Here is a 27,788-nt window from a genome sequence, read left to right on the forward strand (position 1 = left end):
GTTCATGATGATTTGACACGGAAGCAAAGCAGAGATCAAATCTCTTTCTTTGCATTTCCTACTCTGTAACCCCACCCAATGGCTGAAAATGAAAATGCTACAGCAGTAGCTTGGCTTGTTCTCTCCCAAACTATCAATTTAAAAATAAGGAAAGAATCTGATTTTGTTCCCACTCCATATTGGCTCTGTGTTGCACACCTAGGTTTTTATATCTGAGTGTTTTCGATCAAGCACGATTGTGGATTTATTTTAAGCAGTCAGAAAAACAAAGAAATTTCATGGAACATAAAGTCTTTAAAAATCAGTAACCCTCAGTTATCCAGTGCCAGGAACATACAAACAGAAAACACTGACCAGACCCAGTATGTTGTATTTCTATGTCAATTCATTTATATGTATATGTAATAATAATTCAAGACGATAAGGCCAAATTCAGGAGGGGACAGACATGGAAGGGGAGGAGGGGGAGGCGAGTGGGGGAAATGGTGTAATTAACATTTTAACCAATTTTTCAAAAGTAAGACAAACATCTGCAATTGCTGTCGAGTCTGGTCCCATCCTTGACCACCATGAGACCCTGCCTGCAGGGACACCCAAGGGAAGCGCGGGAGTGCACACAGCAGGAAATGAAAATGGGTGTTATGGTTTGAAGGTGTATCTCTCACCTCCCAACATCATAAGCTCGAAACGAACTTCTCAAAGCAGCAGGGTAAAGTGGGGATGCTTACCTCCCTTTAAGAAGTAAATACGTCATGAAAGCTGAACCCTTGTAAAAAGGATTGACGCTGTTGTCACTGGGGAGGATGTGTTTAAAAGTGTGTCCACCTCCCCCTCTCCCTCAGTTCCTGCCACCCTCTTACCTTCTGGGATAGAATGACGTAACAGGAAGGCCCTCGACAGGCAGTGGCTCCTTGGTGCTGGTCTTTCCATCCCACTGAATTGCCAGGAATAGATTACTCAGTGGTTATGAAAACACAAAACAGACAAAGGCACTTGACTTCTGCACCAGTAGAATACGTATATTCCAGAAATTATGCCATTTTTTTAACATGGACAAAAGAATAAAAAGTAAAGTCAATTCCACAATTATAGCCTGATTCCAAAAGAGGAATATTATGATGTCTGAGGGTTGTAACAATAAGCAAGATATAGAGTCATTAATTTGGGAAGTCGGTATTGGGATGAAATGTTAACATGAGAGGCTGTGTAAGGTAAGCCCAATGTTCTCTGCAAGTGTGACCTGATTGCAGGGCAAGGTCACTATCAGAAGTAAGACTTGCCAGCAGCATCACTGTACTATAAATAGAAGTGGCCAAAGTAGTGTCAGGAGATCGGCCACCAACTCCTTAATCTGACAGCAAAGACACAATCATACTGACCACAGCAATATCAAAACTCAACACTGGGTAAGTGAACCAAGCAGAAATATCAATTAGCATCCAGCTTAAGAGAAGCCCAGGATGGCATTAAGAAGGACTTCAAACATAAGGTTCTCATGCTTCTGTTTTGCCTGATTGTCATATTGGGTCCAACAGTCATATCTTTATCTTGTCAGCTCAGTTTGGGCCACTATACCCTTAGCCATCATTGGTCATGTTGTGTTTCTTCATCTTCCTATCAGGAATTGTTTAGAACGTTAGAAAGATGAGCTATGGTTTCTGTATGACCTCCTTGCACCCCCAGTATCAGCACAGATACAGTAGTGACATCATCATAGTCCTATGCACCAATCACTGCCATTGCCCCGTATCTTCAAGGCCTCTTTCCCCAACAGAGCCCTGGAATAGTCTACCTTCTACCAACAGGGCTAGTGTGCGCATGTGTCTCAGGGATGGTAAACTCTGAGTCTTCCGCTCACCACTTCCCTTTCTTTCCTGTTGGCTTTGCTTGATTCAGCTTCTGGATAGTTGGTTTGTGTTTTCTCTGTAGAATACCAATGAGGCGCTTCATTCTTCCTACGCGTGTTTAACTTACACTTAACTATCCCAGAGAGCCCCTCACCATCTAAGAAAAACAAAAGGGTTCTCTAAGAGCCTCTGAATTTCCCCAAGACAGTCTATGGTTGTTATCCTTAAGTATTATTATAAGCACTATTTAACAGCACTGGCTGCTACGAAGAAACTAGAAGAAACAAAGATAAGTTTGCATGACAACTTAAGTAAGATGGAAAACACTTGTATATTTCCCTAAGAAATTAGGGGAAGCACTTTAAAAACCCAGGAGATCGGCAATTACTTTGTAAGCATGCTTTAACTGGCACAGAGGGGCTTGTGCCTCTGATCATGTGTCTACAAACAACCTAGGACCCACCAGAAAACACTTGTGAGTCCTTTGGCTTGTTGCTTTGATGGCTTTAGCTCAAAAGGAACCAGTTGCCTAGGTGGCAGAGGCTTCCTATGCTAGTGTATACGGTAGCTGTTAATTATTCTCAGTGTTTGAAATAGCATCGCAGAGCTAGTCCCGGAAGGATCACCCCTGCTATGAACTGACCTGTTCCACAGCATGGAACTACACAGGTATTTTTCCTGCAGGAAAGGCAGAGTCTTCATTGTGCGCACAGCAACACCAGAAGACCGTGGCATAACAGGGTTGAGCACAACAGACTTTCTTGCTGGAGTTTACAGTCAGTGGAGTGGGCACCCTTATACATGTACAGCGTGATTGCACGTGTAATTAGATTTGCTCTGGAAACAAAATCCTGTGAAACGTATGGCAGGGACTTGACCTAGACTGTAGGCAGAAATCGCCAGAGAAGCTTCTTCTGAAAATGAGATAATTAAACAATGGTGTCCGAGATGATAGAAGCTTAGAGATGGGATGCTTACAGGTTGGTAGCCTGTGGGCTATGGAGGTCCCATAGCATAGGGAGGCTGACACACGTGAGGACGTACTCATGCTTACTACGGCCATAATGCAAGCAAAACTGACCAAACTGGATATAGCCAAGCAAGGAACAGGGTTGTGTGTCTCGTGGACAATTCTAACTTTGTTGCAGGATCAATAGCATATCAGATTAGGAATGTTAAATAATTGACCTTGGGGGTTCATTAATAATGAAAAAAAGAGCAAAGCCTGTATTTTTAAAACATGCTCACCTACAGCTGGTAATAGATAGTCTTCTTTGAACATATTTTTAATTCATGAATGTCTTCTTACAAAAGAATTCTAAAACTATCACATGATGCCTTTACCCTTTTACTGCCTATCCGAAACCTCAGCAGTCTTCTCTGCTGGCAGAGGCAATGTGTGGCTGGACCTGGATGTATAGAGTCCTCTGTGTGCTGCATGCCTGGTCTCTGCTACTTCCTTCAGATAGCCATGACGGTGCAAGCCAGAATTCAACAGAATGAACACCACAGCATGAGCAAGAGAAGAGGTAGGTTGGTCTGTGGAGAAGACAACAGCTAAGCCCCAGTGTGGACGATTGTATCTATCCACCTCACCACTGCTCAAAAACCTCAAGTCATTCAAAATTAGATTATGCAGGCCGACATGGAGTTTTCCGAATGACAGTGTGAAGTTTTCAAACTGAGCAATGCCCAAACCCATAGAGATTCCTCAGCATCTTGAGGCCACGTCAACTTGGAGATAAGCCTAGTTTTGACCCTTGGCTCCTGCTATCTCCTCAGATCCATCATGAGGAGCGGGTTTCCTCAGCTGTCAATATTTTGTGGTGGCTTGAATGAGAATAGTCTCCAAAGACTCACATATTTGAAAGCTTGGTCTGAAGTTAGTGAAGCTACTTGGAAGGATACAGAGATGTGGCCTTGTTGGTGGAGGTGTGTCACTAGGGCTGGGCTTTAAGGCCCCTGCCATTCCCAGTTAACTTTCTCCGCTCTCCTCCTCTCTATCTTTTCCTCCCCTGTCTCTCCCTCTCCCTCCCTTCCGTTCTCCCTTCTTCTGATTGTGTGTGTGTGTGTGTGTGTGTGTACGCATGCATGCACACACATGCCTTCTGCTTGTGGACCACATGTAAGCTTTCACTACTGCTCCAGCACCCTGCCTGCCTAGGTGTTGCCATGCTCGCTGCCATGCTGGTCATGAACTCTACCATCTGGAACCATAAGCTCCCAAATTAAACGCTTTTTTTTCATAAGTTGCCTTGGTCGTGGTGTCTCTTCATAGCAGCTGAAAAGTAGCCAAGATGCATACCCTGGTGCTGCCTGCTCCCGCTGCCTCCTCCCACCAGCCAGAAACTGCTTCTCCCTGGCCCATCACCTATTTTTCCCTTCTCTATTTCTTTCATTTTTATTGATTCCTTTATGGAAGGAAAATTGAATAAAATGAAAATTTATGAAGAAATTACACACTATAATATTATTATCTCAAGGAGAACATCCTACAAGGCAACTCCATTACACGGAAGAATGAATTCTCAAGAGAAATAAGGGAGGACAATCGTTCAAGTTATTTGAAAACCAGCTGGACAAGTCGCCAAGGATGGACTGGCTGCAAAGCCACAAACTCTGCCATGTTAGAGGAGGAAAATGACCCTTTGCTATTATATCCTATGACCGTTTTTCCCTCACCTCATCTCACTCCTCTCTCTAAACTGAATTCTTTAACTTGTGATGAAATCAGCTATGAAATCACACCGAGATTCATTGCTTTTCTGTGTCCAAATCCATCAGAAAGTAGAACCAAGGGAAAGGGCTATTATAGCATATTTCCTTCAGCTGTCAAGAAATATCATTGGCCAGGCATGGTGGCACATGCCTTTAATGCCAGCACCCGGGAGGCAGAGTCAGGTAGATGTCTGTGAGTTCAAGGCCAGCCTGATCAACATAGCAAGTTCCAGACCAGCCAGGGCTACATGGTGAGATTCTCTCTCAAAGAGAAAATGTTTAAAGTACTCTGGTCTGGTGGGAAAACATTAGGGTCCATCTCTCATCTTCTGTTCTAAGCATGTTCTTCAACCTAGAATCAAAGGGAGATTCTCTGGAAATAAAGAATAGAGATTTATTATCAGTCCATGGTAAAAAAAAAAAAACGTAATTTTTATACACAGATTCCTGAAGTGATCGCATATAATTTTACCCAACAACTAAAGGTTTAGCCCCCAAACAGCGCCTGTTTTCATATTATAAATTTATTGTCAATTTTTGTTAGTCTATTTATTATATTTTATGGACAGCCTTGCAGATTGTTGCAGAAGTCTCATCAGACTCAAAATTCATACTACATAAGCACTGTCACATGGGGCGAATCTCCGTCTTTACTGCCACAAGCTACAGGGTCTAAGGAATAGCCTTGTGGTGCTCCACACTGTCAGATCAACAAATGCTTGACCTTACTCGACATGCCAGTGGGAACCCACCAGTTGGACCTCATTCACAGAGCTCTTGAACTTCAGAAGCTCTGTCACAGTTATCCACAGTTTTTCTCTTCAGTTGGGGCATGATTAAGTGCACTTTACAGAGACTGAAGCTCAAAGACAGGAAAGTTGTCTCAGTTGCACACAGTTTGGTCAGGTAGCAGAGTAGGACACAAGATCTGTCTCCAAACCCCAGATTCTTCATTTCTAACAACCTTCCCTCCTTGGGGCTTTCAAGTTTTGCATGCTGAAGGCATCTCTAAAATGTCGGGGGGGGGAGAACTACACACTCAAGGAAAGACAATGGATTGATAAAAGCAGAACTTTAATGAGCCCAGATGAAACAGCTTCATGTCTACTCCCAAGCATTTTTCATCCACCGGAAAGCAATCAAGAAAATTAATTTGGACTTTATTTCCCTGGGTTGAAGGAATTAAGCATTCACCAGATCACCCAAAATCTGAGTCCATTCTTCCTGCTCTTTCTGCAGAATGCTCTTTCCCTGGCCTCCATGCCTGACTCCATCAGCTTCAGCAGCCCAAAGCACCTAAGATGCTGCCCTGGGCTTTCAGAAGGTGGTGCCTGGGAGCATTGTGATCTCAGGTTTGCTTTATTTAACAGAAAGAGGGAGCAGCACATTCTAGAAGCACCCTGAGCAGGAGCCCTCTGACTCCTGCAGATGACAAGTTCTCATTGCCAGACCCGAGAACCATCAAAAAAACGAAGAAAAGTGACCTTAGGTGTGATAAGGAGTATAAAATCCAACTCTGAATGGCAGAGAACCGATAACGTCATACAGAAGGCCTCGATAAAAGACATAACAAGACCCACCACCACCCACTGGAGATAGGTAGAAGGACCCAAGCTTCCCTAAGAGTTAAGCACTCCTAAATAATATTAGGAATAACAATATTATTGCAAAAAATCTTAGCCTGGCGGTGGTGGCGCACGCCTTTAATCCCAGCACTCGGGAGGCAGAGGCGGGCGGATCTCTGAGAGTTCGAGACCAGCCTGGTCTACAAGAGCTAGTTCCAGGACAGGCACCAAAGCTACAGAGAAACCCTGTCTCGAAAAACCAAAAAAAAAATCTTTATCTTTATTTTTCTTTGAATAAACTAAACTATATGGGAAGCCTTTAATTAACAACTACTAGACCCTTCCCTTGTGCCCATGTGCCGAAGAGTTTTCTGTCAGTCAAGAGGCCCACTTCTTTAGCAATTAGTCAGAATATCATCATGGTGTTCACCTGAACATTTTACAAACACCTTGACAAAGCCATCCTCTAACCACTGATAAGTTATCATAAAAGTTGCTGCAGATAAAATTAATTTCTACTTCATGAGGCCTGCCTCCAATCAACCTTGTCTATAACAGTATCAGAATCTTCAGTCATGACCTTCCAATGACCCTTTCTGAAGCTGCTCCAAGAGAACATCTCTCTCTCTCTCTCTCTCTCACACACACACACACACACACACATGCACACACACATACATACATACATACGAGCACGCAAACCTCATCTGCTTTAATAACAGGTCTCAACAAAATTTGAGAGGAAGGAAACACCTCCCTATGACTCAGAACAAAGCTTGTGATTGACACAAAGCGACTGTCCCTGTGCAAGGCTAGTGATTGACCCTCACACAAAGCATGACCTGTAGAATTGGAAATTGAGAATATACAAGGCTGTGATTGGTGAAAGAGCAGCCCAAATACAAACATGCCACACCCACTTGGGGCCAACCTGTGGTCTTATCATGGAAGAGTAGGTTTTTACTAGTCAGACAAAATCACCCAAGCTCCTGGGACTTGGAAACTCGATGGTGGCAGCAAGAGGGCAAATAAAAACCTCCAGGAAGTCACCAAGAGCTGAGGACCCTGACAACTGAGACAGCGAGCTGTGACAGGCAAAGAGCAGGAAGTACAATGAGCTATGGATACAAATGATGAGACATTGGGAAGAAGCAGAGGAGGCACTACAGGGCTTGGAACATCACTCAGGAGGCAGAGGCTCTGTGAGTTCGAGGCCACCAAAAGAACTTCAGAGAGTGGCCAGAGGTTTAAAAGCAGAGGGTTCTGCCATGCGGGAGCTAGGATTCCAGCTGAGCATCTACTCTCTATGCAGGGCAATAGAATTCTACTCTAGAATATCTGGAGCAATAATCATGGACTCTCTAAGCCACCATTGCCCTAGCATGTCTTGCAGGCTGGACAGACTGTAGGCTGAAGGTTTCGTGTTGGGTTGGTGTCCCAGTCCCACCACTGGAAGCCTTTCCTGGTTACATAGATGGCTGGTTGAGGCTTTGTGTCCTGCATTACTAGGAGTCCTTGCTAGGGTCACCCTCATAGGTTCCAGGAAGTTTCTACTACACTAGGTTTCCACATCACCCCCCAAAATCCTCCCAATTCCAATAATCTCTCACCATACTCTCTCCCTCCACCTTTCCCTCCCCTGCTTGATCCCTCTGTTCCCATCCCTACCTGGCCCCATCCTACACACAAAACTCTATTTTATTGTTTCTTTTTAGATGAATCTCTTGGAAGCCAATCTGGCCTCTAACTCTGCATAAATTCTAAAAGCTTCTTGAACTCCTGATCCTCCTGAGTTATAGGCACGTGACACTATCCTATGTTTGTAGTCCTGGGGACAAAACCAGGGCCCCATGCATGTTAAGCAAGCATGTTACCAACATACCCTCAAGATCCCTTTTGATTTTCTCAAAAATCAATATATTTAGTGTGTTAATTACACCTTCAAAAATCCCATCATACTAAGATAGACACGTTGGTGTAATCCCAGCCCTCAGAGAGCTGAGAAAGAAGGAATATCAGTTTGAGGACAGCATAGTATTTCAATTAAGGTTTCTATTGCTGAAAGAAAACACCATGGTCAAAAAGTAAATTGAGTAGGAAAGGGTTTATTTGGCTTACACTTCAGTGTCCTGTTCATCACTGAAGACAGTCAGAACGGGGACTCAAACAGGGCAGGATTCCGGAGGCAGGGGCTGATGTAGAAGCTGTGGAAGGGAACTACTTACTGGCTTTCTTCTCCAGTCTTGCTCAGCCCACCTTATTATAGAACCCAGGACCACAGGTCGGGGATGGCATCACCCACCAAGGGCTGGGCCCTTCCCCATTGATCACAAATCGAGAAAATGCCTTACAGCTGGATCTCAAGGAGACATTTCCTCAACTGAGGCTCCTTCCTCTGATGACTCTACCTTTGTCAAGTTAACACACAAAACCAGTCAGTACACCTGGTCTCTGTAGAGAGCGCCTGTCTCAAGAGAAACCCTTTCGTTTTTGCCATGCTCTTTTGACTAGAAGTGAATTGTAAAGGCTTTGACTCATGAAAGAAGAGCGAGCAGAAAAGCAGCAGTCATGGTATTCACCTTGGGCTGCATCCAAGACAGGCAGGGCGTAACTTGAATTTTCAATCAATGTAGGTAAGTACTATACTTTCATTTAGGCATATTATTTTATCAATTTTCATTAACTTGAAGTACTTTCATTTAGCCATTATTACTGTACCAATTTTACTATCTTTATGACAAGAGCCTATATCATATGCGTATTGCCAGATAATTCTCTATTAGGTGTCAGCATCCTAATTAGGTTTGGACACACACTGGTTTCTCTTCTTATTTAATACACAGAAGCAAATTTCTAAGTGAACCAAAGTGTCCTCTGGCCACACTATACTTCGTGCTACTTATGTGTTCTTTAATCTTTGAATTAGGCAAATCTTAGGATCTGAAACCACTGTGCCTGAGATGAGAATGAGAGGAGTCTCCCATTATAGACCACACTGACCTAGATTGTGATTAAAAAGTACTTTTCCCACCATCCCTTTTGGCAGAGTCTCCCTTTCCATAGTACTGCATAAACAATGACAAGTAGTCAGAGGGTCAGAACACCAGGACTGACCATAGGATTCATTTGTCAAGGCAATTTCCTTACTCTCACTTAACTTGGGTATCTGTCTATCTATCCAGTGTTTTAGTGGAAATGGAGATATTTTTCACTGTGGTCACATAGGGAGCCATCAAGTTCAACTTTGGGGTACTCAAATGAGATGAAAGTTTTAATAGAAAGTGTTTCAGACATGTTCCCAAAGTTATAGTTTCTGGTGTGCCTAATAGAGAATGTTCTGGTTGCTTTCTGGCACTGTGATAAACCTATCACCAAGAGCATCTTGAGGAGAAAAGGGTTCATTTCATCTTATAACTTACAGCCCATCATTGAGTAGGGTCAAAGCAGGAACTCAAGACAAAAACCTGGAGGCAGGAATGATGCAGAGGCCGTAGTGGAAGGCTGCTTACCGGCTTGCTTTCTCTGGCTTGTTTAGCTACCTTCCTTATACAGTCCAGGCTATGCTGAGATCCTGTCCTCTGAAGCAATCCTACAGCTTGTATTGATATTTTTGATCAACGATTTTGCCTTCTGGTGTAGTAATAGGAGTGGCGGGGCTGCATCCCCAGCACCCCAGGCGCCTGCTAGCTTATGCCTGAAATAATAACACACAAACTGTATTCATTTAAACACCGCTTGGCCCTTTAGCTCTAGCCCTTACTGGCTAATTCTGATATCCCGATCAACCCATCTCTAATAATCTGTGAGCACCGGTCTTAGTGAGCACTGGTCTTACCGGGATGATTCTAGCCTACGTCCATCCTGGGTTGAAGCTTCATCGCGTGTGTCTCAGAGAGCAGAACTGTGGAATCTGAGCTCACTTCCTCTTCCTCCCAGCATTCTGTCTGTTTACTCCTCCCACCTATGTTTTAACCTATGAGGGCCAGCCAAGCAGTTTATTTTTTTAACCAATGACCTTCCTCTATCATTTCCCCTTTTTCTGTTTAAACAAAAAGGAAAGGCTTTAACTTTAACATAGCAAAATTACATATAACAAAACAGTTATTAAGCAAGAATTACAGTTACAATATTTATATCTACCTTATCTTTTATCATAACAATGGAAAACTATAACTATCTATTTTTCAATTCCATCAAAGACCTAAGTAAATAAGAAGTAAGCAAATTACAAAACTTTAGAAATCACAGAGACATCTTGCTGCCTGGCCAGTCACCCAAAGTTCCTCTGTACCGTTGGGGCATTAATCTTCAGCCTTCAGGCCCATAGTGTCCAGCAGACATTTCCATGAAGCAGGAAAATTCAAAGTCAGTTCAGTCACTATCTGTTATGTCCTGCAGAATGTCTTGCAGACTCCTTCATGAATCAGGAACCCCAAAAGATCATCTCACCTTTAGGCAAGTTCAGTAGTCCTCTCTCTGCGGGTTCTCTGTGTCCAGTTTATGCAATAGTCCAGGCAAGAGCAGTTTCTTGCCCAAATGGCTATCAAACTCCATAAGGATCCTCTTCGATGCCCATCTTCTTCTTGAAGTAGATTGGTGCTGCCAAAAGCAGAGTGTCTCATTGTAAGGAAAAGTCCTAAGTTATTAAAACATTAAATGCCATATTCTGCAGTCTTTGAAAGATATGAAGAATGTCTATCTAACTGAAATGTGTCTCTGTATATCTAGAAAATCTAACTAATATGACTACAAGCTTGACTATTATTGATGATTAACCACTAACCTATATTTCTTAATTATACATTACATTTTTAATGAACTACACAATCACAATATCTTAATCAATAGCAGAAATATGCATATACATATAACAAAATTAACCCCAAATCTCTATCAATAAAGCAAAATCTATACCAATACAAATTATTCATACCTATATCATATCCCCCTTTAAATGTTAAAGAACGTTTATAAACCATATTTGGGAACATGGGCACAGTTTTTTCTCTCCAAACTGCTTCCTGCTGAATGGGGGCGTCGTTAATTAGGTCTTTCATGGTATAACCTGTGTGCTAGTTTCATCTCAGTTGGCAGTTGGGCAAAGCAATTTTCTGAAGATGTTCACAGCAACCCTTCAGGAGGGTGTGGTCCATCATACCAAATCGGAATAGAAGAAATGAACAGGGTCTCATCCTCTGTGAAAACAAAATAAGAAACTCCTTTCCAAAGCATCATGTCCTTAGATCCAAATTTCAAATTCAAGGCATTTTCAAAATATCTATGTTGGATTAGTTCAGCAGCATTTATAAGCAAATATCTTTTAGCAGCTGTTGCTCCTTCCTCAGCATTCAAACAATTCAAAGAGAGCATTATAGCATACAGTATCAAAATTCTCTGTCTATTTTCCATCTTTGTACAGCTTTGTTTTAACCTCTATTTCATTTATTTTTACTTTTAACTTTTTGCTTTTTGAGACAGGTTCTCTGTATCTTTGACCTAGAATAACTCTCTAGACCAGGCTGTCCTTGAACTCTCAGAGATCTGCCTGTGTCTGCCTTCCAGGCATGGGGATTAAAGGTGTACACTACTACACCTTGAACTCACAGAGATCTGTTTGTCTCTGCCTTCTAGGCACTGGGATTAAAGGCGTGTGCTACCACACCTTGAAGTCACAGAGGTCAATCTCCCTCTGCCTCCCAAGGGTTGGGATTAAAGGTGTGTACTACCACACACAACTACTCTCTTTCTTCCTTATTTTTGTTTTTTACTTTAAGAATTTTAACTTTTAGTCTGCATATATTTTAACACTGTAAATCATTTAAAATTTTTCTTTGTCTTTGATGCTCTCTTTACTGTATCTCTGTTTTTCTGACCACATGAGTCTTTAATGTACCAAGCAATATCAGTAGGACTAAAGCCGTGGCTTTGCCGGCTAGATGTAGCCCATTCCTTAGCTTTCCAGCCTCGTGGCTGAGGTACTGGCTGTAGCCATGTTTATAGCCACAACTCTATGGCGTTTCAAGGTCCCTGCCAGCCAGTGAGCTTCAGCAGCCTGTGCTTGCAAACCACACTAACCGCCTGCGTAAAAGAGTCAGAGTTTGCCCTGGCAAGATAGCCCAGAAAGCCGGCATTTTTAAACGGCGCAGCTTTTTTCCTGCTACGGCTGAAAACTGAAAAGCATGCGTTCAGCTTTTCATCAACACTGTTTAAGTGTTTTGTGGCAGGACCTCTTAATGAGCTGCAGGGTTTTGCAGCTAAAGCTGAGTCAGGAAAGCCTCTCTTAGATGAGAGCACTTGCTTGCCTCTAGCAAGCAGAGCAGACCCAAGAAATTGCCACAAGAAACATGCTTTACTCTATTCTTTTCCAAGCTTTCTCAGGCTTTCTGTGGACTCAGTTACCCACACATCTGGGCGGCCACTTCCCTCTCCTCGCTTTCTTCACTTCCTGCTCCGCCGGCGACTAGACTCCCTTCCTGGTTGCATAGAGGGCTGTTGTCTGGGACTGCGATCTGTAAGTTTTTTCCCCTTTAAATAAATACCACCCTATTAATCATAATTCCAAACTGGTGTGGCATTGTTTGTGACTTACGCCTTCAGTTGGCACCCAACATTTGGTGTTAGGACCTCTTCTTCCCCCGCTCAGCTGCCGGCCACGAGTTCGGCTTGGCGTGAGCCTCCCTTTCTCAGCCGCTGCCTTGTTGGTGGTGGCCTTGTGGCCTGTGTCTTGTGCGTGGAGCCAGCAGCTTAATACTTCCAGTCCCCACGCACCCTATCGTCTGCCTCCCCACGTGGATTTCAACTCCACATGCCTGCGTAGTATCTGCCCACGTGGTTTGCTCTTTTCTGAGTCGTTTTTAAATCTCCCTTGCAAGCACAGCTCTTAAGTGGCGCAAACCAGAGCATGTGGTTGCTGAAAGCTGCAACCCCTCAGGGTGACTTTGTCACATGGAGGCATAAGCGGCTTCCAGGTTGCTCTTCTCCACCCACCTGTGTTTTAACCTATGAGGGCCAGCCAAGCAGTTTCTTTATTTTTTTAACCAATGACCTTCCTCCATCATTCTGGCTTCACTGTATAGTCACCTAAGATCTTTAAATGTATTTATTTCAAGGAAGGGAAAACAATAAATTCTAGCAATGTTCTGAGATACCTGTGGTGCTCACACCAACAGTGACTTTAAGTCTATAAGTCACTACATTCTTTTGGGCTTGGGATAATTGAAGCAATAGTAGGGTTGTCTTTTATTTTCCATTAGTTGCAAGAGTAATTTCCATAACTAATACACCGCCAGAGGCAAATTCAGATCATAAGTCTAGTTTCAACTAGCTTGATATCCACAGCAAGACAGATCAATCAGAGTTATGGATTTTTAAATACTGGGAAAGAGCTCATTGAATTCCTATTCCAACATACTTAGTTTATGGATTGTATAATTTAGCATCTGCAATGGATTATAAAAGGACAAGCTAACTGATTGCAAGCTGTGTAGCAAGGTCACACATTTCTTGACTTGAAGTATGAGTGATTTTTGCACTACTCCATGTTTCTTCAGTAATGTATTAATAATCTGTTAGTGATTTTTGAGAAATGACCATGAGTTCAGAGTTATGAGCTCTTTTTGTAGATACAATAAATATCAGCTATTCAACTATTTATTTGCTATACCCTATTGCTTTGATCTTTGTATGTGTGAGAAATTATAAGATAGGCATATAAGGCATTGTTCCCATTCTCAGAGTTTACATTCAATAACACAAGGACAAAGATTCTACCGAATATCTACTAGACATTTCCCAGCCAGTTGAAGGCAGAAAAGGAGAGCCTCAGATTAGCAGCAAACTAGTCTGGCAATCAGGTAGAATTGATATCTGTCTCCCCTACCTACTACCACTTGACTAATCATGAAGTCCACGTGTGAGCATCAGAGAATCGTCTTGGCATCCTCGTTCTCTTCACCATAAACTTTAGCTCATGTATGCTTCTATGTAGAAAAGTTTCAACTAAGTCTTTTAGTACTTACTACTAAATCTGATTATTATTATTATTATTATTCACTGAATTAATGTAGCTATCATTATCTACATGATGATATATGTCTATGCTTAGTATCTTGAAACATATTGGATAAGACACTATATGGTCATAGATGCCAAGGGGTACTAAAGTTTCAGTTGTGGACTTTAGAATTTGCAGTTGTCAGCCTGAGGGGTATCTTTTTGCAAACACAGTTTGTGTGGTCCAAAAGCAATAGTCTTTTAAACATCCTAATTAACTTCCAAAACTTCAAACTTAGGATACTTTATGTGAAAGTCTGTATTTCTTTCTTTTATCACAACTCAGAAAATCTGACAGTGTATGGGGCTGCATGTCAGAAGGGGAGCATAAGTCAAAGACGGGTAATATCTGACAAGTTCAGAAAGATCCACCCAACCTCTGTGCCACCAGCCCTATCCAGTAAGATCTTTGTCTGACTTCTGCAGGTTCTGAAGTTTGGGAACTCAAATAAACACTTAAACTTAACAAAGATACTCTTAAGATTCCCCACTTTCAGAATACACTGACATATTTTAGGCACACACACGGGGGTTGGGGGGACAGTCTCCCCTTAGTCACGTGTTTAGGAAGTGTGTTAGTAAATCCTCAGCCACCTAGAATACAATGACCCATCCATGATACTAGAAATGCAACAAGAGAAAAACAAGTTCAAACTGTTTTAATTAAATGTTGCCCAAATATACTTGACAGCAAAAAATAAATAAATAAATTCCAAAGACTTGATGACACTATCTGTATGAGTGTTTTTTGAAAGATGGGAAATATCAGAATAGATTTTAAAGAATTTGTGTATTATACTCGAAGTGACTCTGCATGCTCCCAGAGAGACAGAGAGAGCCATCAACCCAGATACTAATCCTGCCCACAAATATCCTGGCGCAATAGTGGCACAAAAATCATGGAACTAACCAATCACTCTATGATTGGATTTAAGTCCCACCCCACAACATGAAGCCGCTGTCTGACACTGCAACCAAACGCTGTTATTCTAATAAAGAAACACAGCAATAAAATAACTCCTAACAGTGTTCTACTGAGCCCATAGGTCAGTATCTTGCTCAGACACTACCAGAGAAGCTTCCTACTGCAGTAGAAAGGAACTGAGACCAAAGAACCATAACTGGACAATGTTCAGGTAGTGAGAAATTTTGGAACAAATAGTTCTAAATGAGATCTTTACCAAACCCCTTTCTTCAGGACTCAGGTGTTGGTGAAGGTTGCTTGTTCATTTCCCAGCTGCCCAGACCCAAAATAATCACTCAGAAACTGTATTAATTACAATGCTCCTTGGTCTATTAGCTTATGCATATTTCTAGCTAACGCTTACATCTTAAATCAACTCACCTCTATCAATCTGTACATCACCACGAGGTTGTGGCCTACCAACAAGGTTCTAGCATCTGTCTCCTCTGGCAGCTACATGTTGTCCCTCTGGCTCCATCTACTTTCTCTCTACATCTCTGTTCTGAGTCCTGCCTGACTTTGCTCTGTTAAGCCATTGGCCGAAAGCAGATTTTTTTATTAACCAATGGCAATAAAACATATTTACAGCATACAGAGGGGAATCCCACATCACCTTCCCTTTTCTGTCTAAATAAGGAAAGGTTTTAACTTTATAACATTATACTTTTATATAACATATAAACATATAAAATTACATATAATAGAAACAGGTATCAAGCAAAAATTACAGTTACAATATTTATATCTACTTTATCTCTTATCAAAACTAAAGAAAACTATAACTATCTATTCTTCAACTCCATCAAAGACCTAAGAAGGGAGACAATATTACCTAAGTAAACAGAAAGTGCATTGTAAGCAACTTCCAAAACTCTAGAATTGACAGAGACATCTCACTGCCTGGATAGTCACCCAAAGTACTTCTGTAACATTGGAGCATCCATTTCAGCATACAGGCCTGTAGTATCTGACAGAATGTTCTATGAAGCAGGAAATTTTTAAAGACAGTTTTACCTATATTGGCAGTTTGCTGGTCACTTTCTTCTGTACCATACAGAATGTCTGGCAGACTCTTTCATGAAGCAGGAACCCCAAAGGACTGTCTCATCTTTAGGCAAGTTCAGCAGTCATTTTCCTGTGGGTCCTGCATGTCCAGTTCACACAGCATGCCATCAAGCAGTCCAGACAAGAGCAGTCAGTTTCTTGCCCAAATGGCTAACAAACTCCATAAGGAGCCTCTTCAGTGCCCATCATTTTCTTGAAGTAGATTAGTGCTGCCAGGAGCAGATGTGTTCCATTTTCATGAAAAAAATTCCTAAGTTTTTAAAACATTTTAAGTGCCATATTCTGTTAGTCTTTTAAAGGTTTGGAGAATAACTGTCCACCTGAAATATATCTTTGTACATCTGAAAAAACCCAACTAACATGACTATAACTCAACTATTATAGATGATTATCTATTAACCTGTATTTCTTAATTATACATTACATTTTTAAATGAGCTACACAAACACAATACCTTAATCAATAGCAGAAATATACATATAGCAAATTGACCTTAAATTTGTATTAGTAAACCAAGATCCATACCAATGCAAGGTATTCATCTTTATAGCATATCCCCCTTTGAATGTAAATAAACATTTATAAATAATCATTTAGAAAATTTGGACATAGTTCTCTCCAAATTGCTTCCTGCTTTTTGTTGGGCAAAGTATTTTCTTTTGGGAGGATTCACAGAGACCTTTCAGGGGGTCTTGATCCATCAAACCACATTAGTCTAGAAGGAATCCACAAGTTCTCATCCTCTGTGTAAACAAAAGCAGAACCCCTTTCTTAAAGAAACATATTCTTAGACCCAAATTTAAAATCAAGACACCTTTAAAACACATATGTTGATTAAGCTTAGCAGTCCATACAATGAAATGTCTGTCTGTACTTAGCTCATTCACAGCCAAAAAATTCAAAGAAAACACAATAATATACATAATCCAGATTCTGTGTATAGCCCATCTCTATGTGGCTTATTTTTCTTTACTCTGTCTCTTTAAAGACTTTACATTTTTTCAAACCATTTACTTCTTTTTATAACTATTTCTTCTCTCTCCCAAGCCTTCATACATTTGTCCAACACTGTGACCCATTTAGAGGTCTTTTCCATCTGGATGTGTTGTAATCCTTTTCTGACCAGGATCGCTTCCTTTTTTTAATTTTTATTTATTTATTAAAGATTTCTGTCTCTTCCGCGCCACCGCCTCCCATTTCCTTCCCCCTCCCCCAGTCGAGCCCCCTCCCTCGTCAGCCCAAGGAGCAGGAGGACCGCTTCTTAAAATGCTAAGTGGACATGGCTAGGAACAACTCCATGGCACTGCCTGTTGGCTCCACCCAGTCCAACATAGCAGAGGCATGTTCACTACCTCTGAGAGCACATTGCCCCAGCTCCATTAAGCAATTTGTAATAACCACATGCTGCTCACAGACCCCATTTAAGTGCTTAGCCTCCTGAAAGAGCCAGAGTTATTCCTGGAAGTCACTGTTTCAAAACCACATGGTTTTTTGCCAGTAATGCTGAGTCAGGAAGACCTCTCAAGATGTTGGCAAGGTTCCAGCATCTGTCTCCTCTGATGGCTACATGGCATCCCTCTGACTCTGCCTACTTTCTCTCTATATCTCTGTTGGGAGTTCCCACCTGGCTTTACTCTGGTAAGCCCTTGGCCAAAAGCAGATTTTTATTAACCAATGGCAATAAAACACATTTACAGCATACAGAAAGGACTCCCACATCACTCAGTGAGATGGGGATGAGGGGCCAGAAAGATTGAAAGAGCCAAAGGAGATGTATGGCACCAAGAAAACAGTGTCTTCCAGACACAATAGGACTGATACGCATATGAACTCACAGAGACTGTGGCAGCACACACAGGGCATATACAAATTCAAGCCAGATGGGATGTCAATGCTGAGAGGGGGAAGTAGACATAGTCTCTCATCCCCATCCAAGAAGCTATCTGCAATTGATACATACTTGTAAAGGAAAAAATTAGTTTTCTCCAATGTTATCTCAGTGGGTATATTAACTACACCTAAAGGTAGATTCCATGCCTAGCAGTATCTAGCCAACACAAAATTAACCCAATGGTATTTTTGCAGACTTTTTATCTCATATTGCTTTGTTTTCTGATGATGTACTTTTCTGAGTGCACATTTTGGTGTGTGAGTGTTTCTTGTGTCTTTTCCTTAGGTTTTGTTTTGTTTTGTTTTTGTTTTAATTCTGGTAGGTTTGTTTGCCTGTTCGGAAACAAACGAGATATTTATGAGAATATCTTTAGCGATCTCATAAATAATTTAACTTAATAAAAAGGATGCCATGGGGAATTAAGCCAAATAAATATCTGGCTACCATTTCTTAAGTAAAGCAATTACATGACAGTGATGTTCAGAAAGCAAAAGTTCTACCACTTAAAACAGAAATTGTTTTGATCTGTTTACTGCGTCTCTCCTCTTTCTCCATATGCTGTTCTGTGATGAGTGTGTGCAGAGTCTCCTTTTTCAAAAATTAGATGGGAAGATCCTTGGGCTGATGGTCCAATTTCTTTGGCAAACTCCTCTCAGGCTTATCTGTAAATATTCATTTAAATGGCCCAGCAGATGTCTCTTGTTTACTGACTTCCGTCTCTATGAGGAAATCTGCAGTGTGGTACGGCATGGCCCAGTGACTCACCAAGTATTTGTAAATGCCAACAATTTCCCTCTCTGTTAGTTTGAATCTATTATTTTATGAATGTTGTTTTATTCATATTTATTTATGAATAGATATTGGAGAAAATTAGGATTACACATAAAAGAAAGGCAACTTTTTATTTCTTAAAATTCTTTGAAAGTTTTATAGATTTATAATATTGTATTGTTCATATCACCTCACAAAGACCTGCCCCAAACTCCCTCTACCACTTCCCATTCCATTTCCCTCTCAAAGAAACATCACCTTTTGTTGTTGTTTTGTTACTAATAAACCCTTGGAAGAAAGGAAATTTTAAAAATCAGTTTGAGGTGTTATAAAGGAATAGTATTTTGAAATGTGCCCTACTCATTTACAGAGATATGAAACCTATGTATTCAGTATACCCATACAACATACATATGCTGAAATACAGATTCACCTTATATAATATCAGCTTTACCTTACAATTTAATAATTCTATAATAATTAAATTTATAATGCACTTTTCATCTTTATTTCATATAAATGCCCACCAATAGTAGACTGGATAAAGTGATTTGTTACTATATATGTGTATATATATGTGGGGGGGGTGTATAGTGTGGATACTGCATGTATTAGTACGAGAGGGTTCACCTCCTATTTAACTCACCAAGAAGCTGGTGATTAGTGAGACAAGAGATGTGCAACTGTCCCTTATGCAATAATTCCACTATGTTCAGTGAAATTAGGATCTGTGCTGTGACCAACGAGAATAAAATCCCCTTTTGCATGTTAATCCATGCCACACAGGATATTCAGCTCATTTTCAAATGAGAACATGTACATGCAGGAGTGATGTGGCCATAGACTCAGCTCATTTTCAGATCAGCAGGGCCCTGACCTCCCATGATGCTCCTGATATTGTGCTGTTCATAGCAGCAAAAGGCTACGCTCAGATGGTCTTTTCTTGCCTCCTGAGGCACTGCAAGAGCAGGCTAGGCCGGTAACATAAAGGGGAGGTGGCTGTGGCTGTGGCAAAATTGGTAATCATGGTGTTGATGAACCTGGTGGCAGTAGCAAACCATCAATAAAGGGGCTGAAAGGCTCTAGAAGGCAAATGGGAGCAGAACTGTAGAAAATCGAGGTAGTTGAGATAGCAAAGGATCGAGGAAGGTAAAGGGGGACAGAAAACCAAGAGTGTAGACGTGAAAAGCAGTAAAGAGCTGACACGGAAATGCAGCCCGTCAACAGGAGAGCTCTAAGGAGCTGCCGGTACCCGAGTCCCATCCTCTCCTCCTGGACATCAGAGCTACTGTTTTTCAGGATTTTGGATTCCAAGACTTCACACTAGCAGTACCGTGAATTGTCATCCTCCAAATAAGCTACACAGCCAGCTTCCCTGATAGTCTACCAAACAGACGGCATATCAAGGGACATGTCATCTGCTGCAGGAAGGTTACAGCTAAAGCCTAACTGCCTACTGGGGCGTGGCCTCATGGACTATTGACCCAGATGCCAAAGCGTGTCTGGCCCCTTCCTTCCTCTCTCTGCTTGCCCCTGGGCCCCGTTTTGGCTATTCGGTTTGCTTTGGATCTGATGCTCGTCCATTGTTCAAGCAGAACATCCTGACTTTGTAAGTCTACCCCTTAATAAACACCAATTTGTTTTCTTAGTTCTGAGCTAGTGTGAGATTCCTTTTTTGTTAAGCATCCGATCATTTCCGTCTTCAATCATCTGTCATCATACGTACAAATTCCAGTCCCTGTGTTTGAGAGTGTGTACTGTTGGAATTATTCTCTTGAGAACCTAACTCAGATGTGACTTTCTTTTCCTTTATTGAAAATAGTTTTCTGTCTCACATAAGGCCTGATTAGTATTTCCTTTCCTTCTGCTCCTTCAACTTCCTCCTTCCCTCCCTGCCCATCCACCCACTTTTTATCTCTCATTAGAAAACAAACAATATTCTATGAGATAAAAGTAATATACAATACAATAAGATAAAACAAAAACTAATACAGAGAATAGGAAATACAGTGAAATAGAATGAAAACAGCACACTCAAGAATCATTAAAAACACTAAACTGGAAAACATAATGAATATGCAAAAAAAACCTGTAAGAGAAAATGAATTATATACAAATGTATATTTATATGTACATATATATATAAAATAAAAGCAAAATTGAGATAAAATTAAAGCCAAAGGGGGAGAAAAAGTCCCAACAGAACATATGAGATGAGAATCCCAAGTGATGCCATTGAGTTCATGTTCTGTTGGGCATCTAATGCAGGGCACACAGCCTATCTATCTAATGCAGGGCACACAGCCTATCTAATGCAGGGCACACAGCCTATCTAATGCAGGGCACACAGCCTATCTAATGCAGGGCACACAGCCTATCTGCCGCGCACTGCGGCCCCAGTCTGCGCTCTATGTGCTAGACCCCAGTTCGAGAGCTTCAGGAAAGGAGCGGGAGGTTGAGTTTACAGACGCAGAGACAGACTGACACACGGACCTCCAAACGTTGGTTCAGAAAGCCCACTTTAATTAACACCATGTAGACTTAAATACACTGCAGTCAATGGTCAACGGGTGATAATCCCATCTTCTGATCCTCTAACTAGGCACAGCTTCTAGTAACTTATATTAGAAGGTTCTAGGAGGGAAAAGCAGCTAAAAGCCAGGACTCAATTAGTCCCAACATCTCCCCTCTAAATTTTTTATAAAACAGAAGACCCTCCTGTCTTAGGTCATCTCAGAAGAGTAAACCCTTACCCGTCTTAGGGAGGCCCCTTCCCTGTCTTAGGTCATCTCAGAAGAGTAAACCCTTACCCGTCTTAGGGAGGCCCCTTCCCTGTCTTAGGTCATCTCAGAAGAGTAAACCCTTACCCGTCTTAGGAAGGCCCCTTCCCTGTCTTAGGCGGGCACTCAGAAGTTGCCCGTATATGGAGGAGTCTTCATTGTTGGTGCAGTATTTGCAACCAAACCTGGAGTACTTTCAAGTTACTGGCTAACAGGCTCAGAAGGACTTGCTAAGTGACCATATGCTGCATTCTCATGGGTTGTCTGATCTTACACAGAATTCAGAAATGAATGCCCATGGCAACAGGCGTTAAGATTGCCAGCAATAGGGTCCCAAATTGCCACTGGACCCAGCCTCCCATTTGGGCTATGGTATTCAACCATCCCTTTGGCTAAACAGTTACAATCTGGTGTGCTAATTGTAACATTTCAAGGGCTATTCAAGTAGCCATTGAGTTGTTTCACCACATAAGAGGCATTAGCAATATTAACAGATGTGAACTAGACATTTGTTGTACTAGCCGTAAGTCCACCTGCTTTTGCAATAGGGCAGTCTCTTGATTTAAATTCAAAAGTCCAAATTTAATGTGGACGCTCAGGCCATTCTGAGTCTGGAGAGCATCGTTGACTTGTCTCGCCAGTTTATCCACGGTGTCCAACACGTGTAATAGCTAATCTTGTCAGCTTGGTGGGATTTGAATCTCCATAGAAACACACCTGAGGGTGTGTCTGTGGGCATGCTCCCAGAAAGGATTAACTGAGGTGGGATGACCCACCCTGATTGTGGGGAGCATCGTGCCCTAGGCTGGGATTCTAGGCTGGAGAAGATGAAAGAGGAAGTTGACTACCGCCAGCCTTCTCTCTCTGCCTATCAGTGCAGTGTGAGCAGCCAGCCACCTCATGCTCCTCTTGTCAAATAATGAGGCAAAACCAGCCTTCCTTCAATGGTTGCCTTGGCCAGGGATTTTTGCCGCAGCAATAAGAAAGTAACTAATATGCTGCATTATTCATTCCTTTATAATCCGTGCATTGTGAAAGCTCACTGCAGCTGGGCGTGAGGGATGCAGCACAGAGCACCTTGTAAGCCTTTCGGATGGTGTTCAACTGATCTGCGTCGTTCTTATGCTGGTAGATGCAAGAGTGTCTATGTTTACTAGACAATAAGCTGCACCTTTAAGGTGACTGCATTTCATTACAAATATATTAGTTGACTTTATTCCCAAAAAAAACACATAATTATCAACTACCAGGACAATAATCTTTTCCCCCCTTCAATTTGTTATTTATCTGTTTAGTTTTTAGACACAAACTCTCATAGTCCAGCCAAGGCTAGCATCCAACTTGCCACAATCCTGCTTCAGACTTCTTAGTGTGGAAATAACAGGCATGCATCACCATAACCCTCCTGACCTTCAAATTAATTCTCATTTCTTGTGTGGTAGTTGTCCTCCCTGAAGACAGTGTGTTACCCCCAATAAAGTCTCACCAACATGACTGCTTAACTGGGAGCTGAATAAGGAAGACACCAACAGACATGCCAAATGGAGAGGGATGACCATAATACCACAGCCCTGCACAATGAACTACACACAGCTAAGGAACACAGAAAGTGAGAGGGATGGTGTCCTCCAGGGAACAGTACACCAACGGGTTGGCCAACACCAGATGCTCAGCCCTGAAAACACACATGCAACTAACATTCTATAGACCAAGGAGGGGTTATAAGGGAGGGCTTGAAGGGAAGAAAGAGAAGATAAAAATGTGAGTAATTTACTTGCCAACATAACCAGCATCTTTTCCTGATGTCTGCAACCAGGGAGGCCTGCTTTTTGGCATCTCTTGAGGAGGCACCCATCATTAAATTTATTAGAATTGTGTAATAAAAGCTAGGAAATTGCACGCTGCATCCCCAGAGCTGTTACATCGCAATTCTGCCACATAAGCCTAGCAGTTGTCAACATTCATTAAACTGCTAAAACCCAGGCTTGCGTCTAAACGGCAGGTAGTTGCTCATAGGTGCCAACACAGGTCTAGCAATTATAAAACCAATTACTAAGATCAAAAAGGAAATATAGAATAAATATTCTGCCTGCAATTTTTTTTCACTAACTTCTTATCAAGAGGTAAATAGCTTAGCTGGCATCTACTAAGAGGTTATACAGTGCTGGAAAGGATTTTTACCAGAACATTTTAGACTTAAATTTATCAGAAATGTTGAGAAACAAAGCAGCCAAGAAGGAGTATGTGTAACAAGGAAAGCTGTTTTATTACTAAAGAATTCCATAGAACTCAGCTGTGCCATAATGCTCAACAAAGAGCACAATCCCAACCAGACTATGCAGAACAAAGAAAGGGGATTTAAGCCTACACACCAAGTGGAGTGGAGGAAGTGGGAGGAACCAGTTTCAACTTTATTTAAAAATCATGACCTTTAGAGTCAGAAGGAATTCTGGGGTCTGGTGTGGCACAATTCTGTATTCTGTCAATTATGTTTAAAATAAATGCTGATTGGCCAGTAGCCAGGCAAAAAGTATAGGTGGGACAACCAGACAGGAAGTAGAGGCGGGGCAATGAGAACATGTGTATTCTGGGAAGAAGGAAGCTCTTTTCCCAGTCCTGTCCAGACACTGAAGAAGGAAGATGTGACCTGCCCCACCAAAAAAGGTACCAAGCCATGTGGCTAATGTATACTAGAAAAATGGGTTAATATGAGTTATAAGAGCTAATACGAAGCCCGAGCTAATGGACCAATCAGTTTATAACTTATGGAGACCTCTGTGTGGTTTTCTTTGGGATTTACTGGCTGTGGGAACTGGGCAGGACAGAAACCCCAACAAGCAGGCCCTCATGTTACAGGGGTCATCTAGCTCTTTGATTCCCTACACTAAAGGAATGAGTTGGTGATGTCTGTGTGAACAATAGGATGGAAGCTAAGTCCATGCGTGCTGAATAACCACGGTGACCCGCAGGAGCCACGAGTGTACTGATTACTAGGCAGTGTCCTCTCCCTGGACACCCTCGTCAGCAGAACCCCTTCCCCTTGTCTTCCTAGGACTTCTTTATTCCCTGAATCCTGGTGAAGAGGACCACAGAGAAGGTCCTGGCCATCCACAAGGACCTTCTGCACTGTTTCCATGCTCCTCTGAGGTTTGAAGTATGGGTGTAGAAGAACCAAAGCTTAGGAATGAAAGAAAACATTTTGAAAGGGAGATTTTATTTCAAAGCATCGCTCTCTCTCTCTTCTGTGTTCTATTTAAATGGCAACAACTGCTCCCTTTTTACTCAAATAAGATGGGATTTTCCCCCATAAGCAGATAGGAGGCTTAGGATCTCGGAGACCTGGATGGAAAGACACAAGCTTCATGCATAAGGAGGATTTTTTGTGATTCCTTACTTACATTCTCTCTGTCCGCTTTATGAATTATGAATTATTAGGTCAGAATTATGAATTTTATATGTGTAAACTCACCACCAGGTGCCTCACTGTTTGTCATTTCATCTCCTCTTTTGCAACAGCTCCGTGGTGTTTCTTCTGTGCTGAGAAAAGCCAGCGGTATTTGCTATTCCAAGGGGGGGGGGGGAGACAGAATTCTCTACAGAGAACACAGCCTGAAAAGTCTGCCCGTGTTGGTTGGTGGAAGAGCTTGTTTGCAGAGCTTCATAGCAAAGAGAGTGGGAACACCCTGTCCAAGGCTCTACTACTCTTTAACAGGGAAGGGAGGGGAAGGGAAAAGGACAATTCTCCTTCCATAACATGACTCTCCCTGATGGGAAGTGGCCAGGATTTCCCAAACACACTGAACTTCCTTTCTAAATGGAATGCTTCCTGATCTTCCAAATGGATACTCGCAGCAAATCATCTCTGTTATTCTTGATTTTGAACAGCATCTCTTTGGACAAACCATTTCTACACAATAGCAAATTGCAGTAGTTATGATCATCATAATAGCATCACAAGAATAATCAAACGCTATTGAAACAAAAATGATCCCATCTAAGCTAGGCTTCAGCTACCGTGTTGTGCATTTGAGTTTATGCACATTTGTGATTGATGGTGAAATTTGTGCCCCTTTATGGCTCCTCAGCTGTTATGATAGACTGGCCTCTACAATCTCACTTTGTTTGGCAATTTATCTACCCTGTTCTTATCCTCCATTTGGAAGGAAGGAAACAGCATTCTTGCTGTAACCCGAGCATAAGCAAACTAAGAGCTAAGTCATAATGTGCTAATTGATAATTCTATTGGATCTGTCCTTAACTAACAAAAGCAGACTGGACTTTTGCAAACAACCTTCATGCAGCAATCAGTTCAGCCCCTTTATCAACTTCCTGGATTTGACTGCATGCTGCCTTCTCTTTCGTCCATGTGGGTTGCCTCAAACTGGTTACTCTGGTAGCTCTCAGATTCTTAAAGGGAAACAGTGCATTTCCTTTGCTACATAGAAGCTTTTTAGTTCTATGAGTTTTATTTGTTGAATGGAATCCTATTCAGAAAGTCCTTTCCAACCCTTACCTTCTGTAGACACTGCCTCTGTTTTCTTTGAGCAGGTTCAGCATTTCTGGTCTCACAATTAGGTCTTTGGTCAGCTTGGAGTCTATTTTACAGGTGCATGTGTCTCCTTGCATTCTTCTCTATGTGGCTATGCAGTTTTCCCAGCAACATTTTTTGATGATTCTGGTTTTTCCAGTGTTTGTTTTTGGCATCTTTGTCAAATCTCAGATGGCCATAATTATGTGCACTCATGTTTGCATTTTCTATTTTGTTCCAATAACCGACATGTCTATTTTGGCGCCAGTACCATACTGGTTTTATTACTATAGCTCTGTAATAGATATATCTTAAAATATGATAGAGTAATTCCTCCAACACTGTTCTTTTTGTTCAGGATTTCTTTGACTATTATAGTCCCATATGAATTTTAGGATATTTTTCTCTATGTGAAGGACATCATGGGAATTTTGATTGGGATGGCCTGGAATCTGTAAATTGTTTTGGGTAGTGTAGTGATTTGAATGAGAATGGTCCCTATAGGTTCATATATTTAAATGTTTAGTTCCCAGTTAGAATAGTTTTGGAAGGATCAGGAGGTGTAACCTTGTTGGAGAAGATGTGGTCTTGTTGGAGGAGGCATGTCACTGGGGGTGCCTAGAATCTCTCTCTCTCTCTCTCTCTCTCTCTCTCTCTCTCTCTCTCTCTCTCTCTCTCCTGCCTGAAGATCAGATTATAAAGCTCTTAGATGCTGCTCCAGTGCCATGGATGTCTGCTTCACACCACAGTGATCATGGAGTACCCCTCTGAAACTGTAAGCAAGTTCTCAGCTAAATGCTTTCTTTCATAAGAGCTGTTGTGGTCATGGTGTCTCTTCGCCTAAATGGAACAGTGACTAAGACAAGTCAGATGGTCATTTGGGTCTAGAGTCTCAAGAAAATCACCACACAATCTAAACTATGTCAGCAAGGCAAAGCGTTTCACTTCTTCATCAGAGTATGTTACCATGCTTAAGCTAACAAGCAAGCACACACAGCAGTGCTTCTGTTGAGTTTTGGTTCCAGTTCAAAGGGTTCCTGTGCCTCACTCTAAGTGCTCGGAGCTTGGCCTCATATTTTTGCATGATTAGATAATACAGGGCAGTGTGATTTCAAAATTGGAACATTTATTTTGAATACAAGAAGCACTAACCCTGAAGAAATTTTAATTTCTTCCAAGTAGCTTCTTTACTATTATTAATGAAATATCTCATTCAACCCTTTGGTAGAAAAGGTAGTGTTTTCATTCCCCAAGGAAACAATCTTGCTGGAAGGAGGGTGCCACAAGACTTTGCAAATGGCATCATATGTGCATGTCAAGGTGCAATGAGAACTTTCCCAGCTCAACTCCCAGTGGCACCAATCGCGCAGCACTCATTTGAAAGCTAATTGTTTCTCCATGATTGATTTTGTCCTTGGCAGCCCTGGTCCCCCTGTGTAATGCCAGCCACCGGTCACGTCTCACTGGCACTGAACAAGGGTGCAGGGCATGCAAACCAAACTTAAGGAGTGACCTTATGTCCAGGCTTGTGCCCGAAGCCACAAGGCTGTAAGGCTAAGAGAAAAGAGTTCCCTGTGCTAAGAGTGAGTTTAACAGTGTAATCCCCA

This window comes from Microtus pennsylvanicus, chromosome 5 (genome assembly GCF_037038515.1).
Source record: "Microtus pennsylvanicus isolate mMicPen1 chromosome 5, mMicPen1.hap1, whole genome shotgun sequence".
Taxonomy (NCBI): Eukaryota; Metazoa; Chordata; class Mammalia; order Rodentia; family Cricetidae; genus Microtus; species Microtus pennsylvanicus.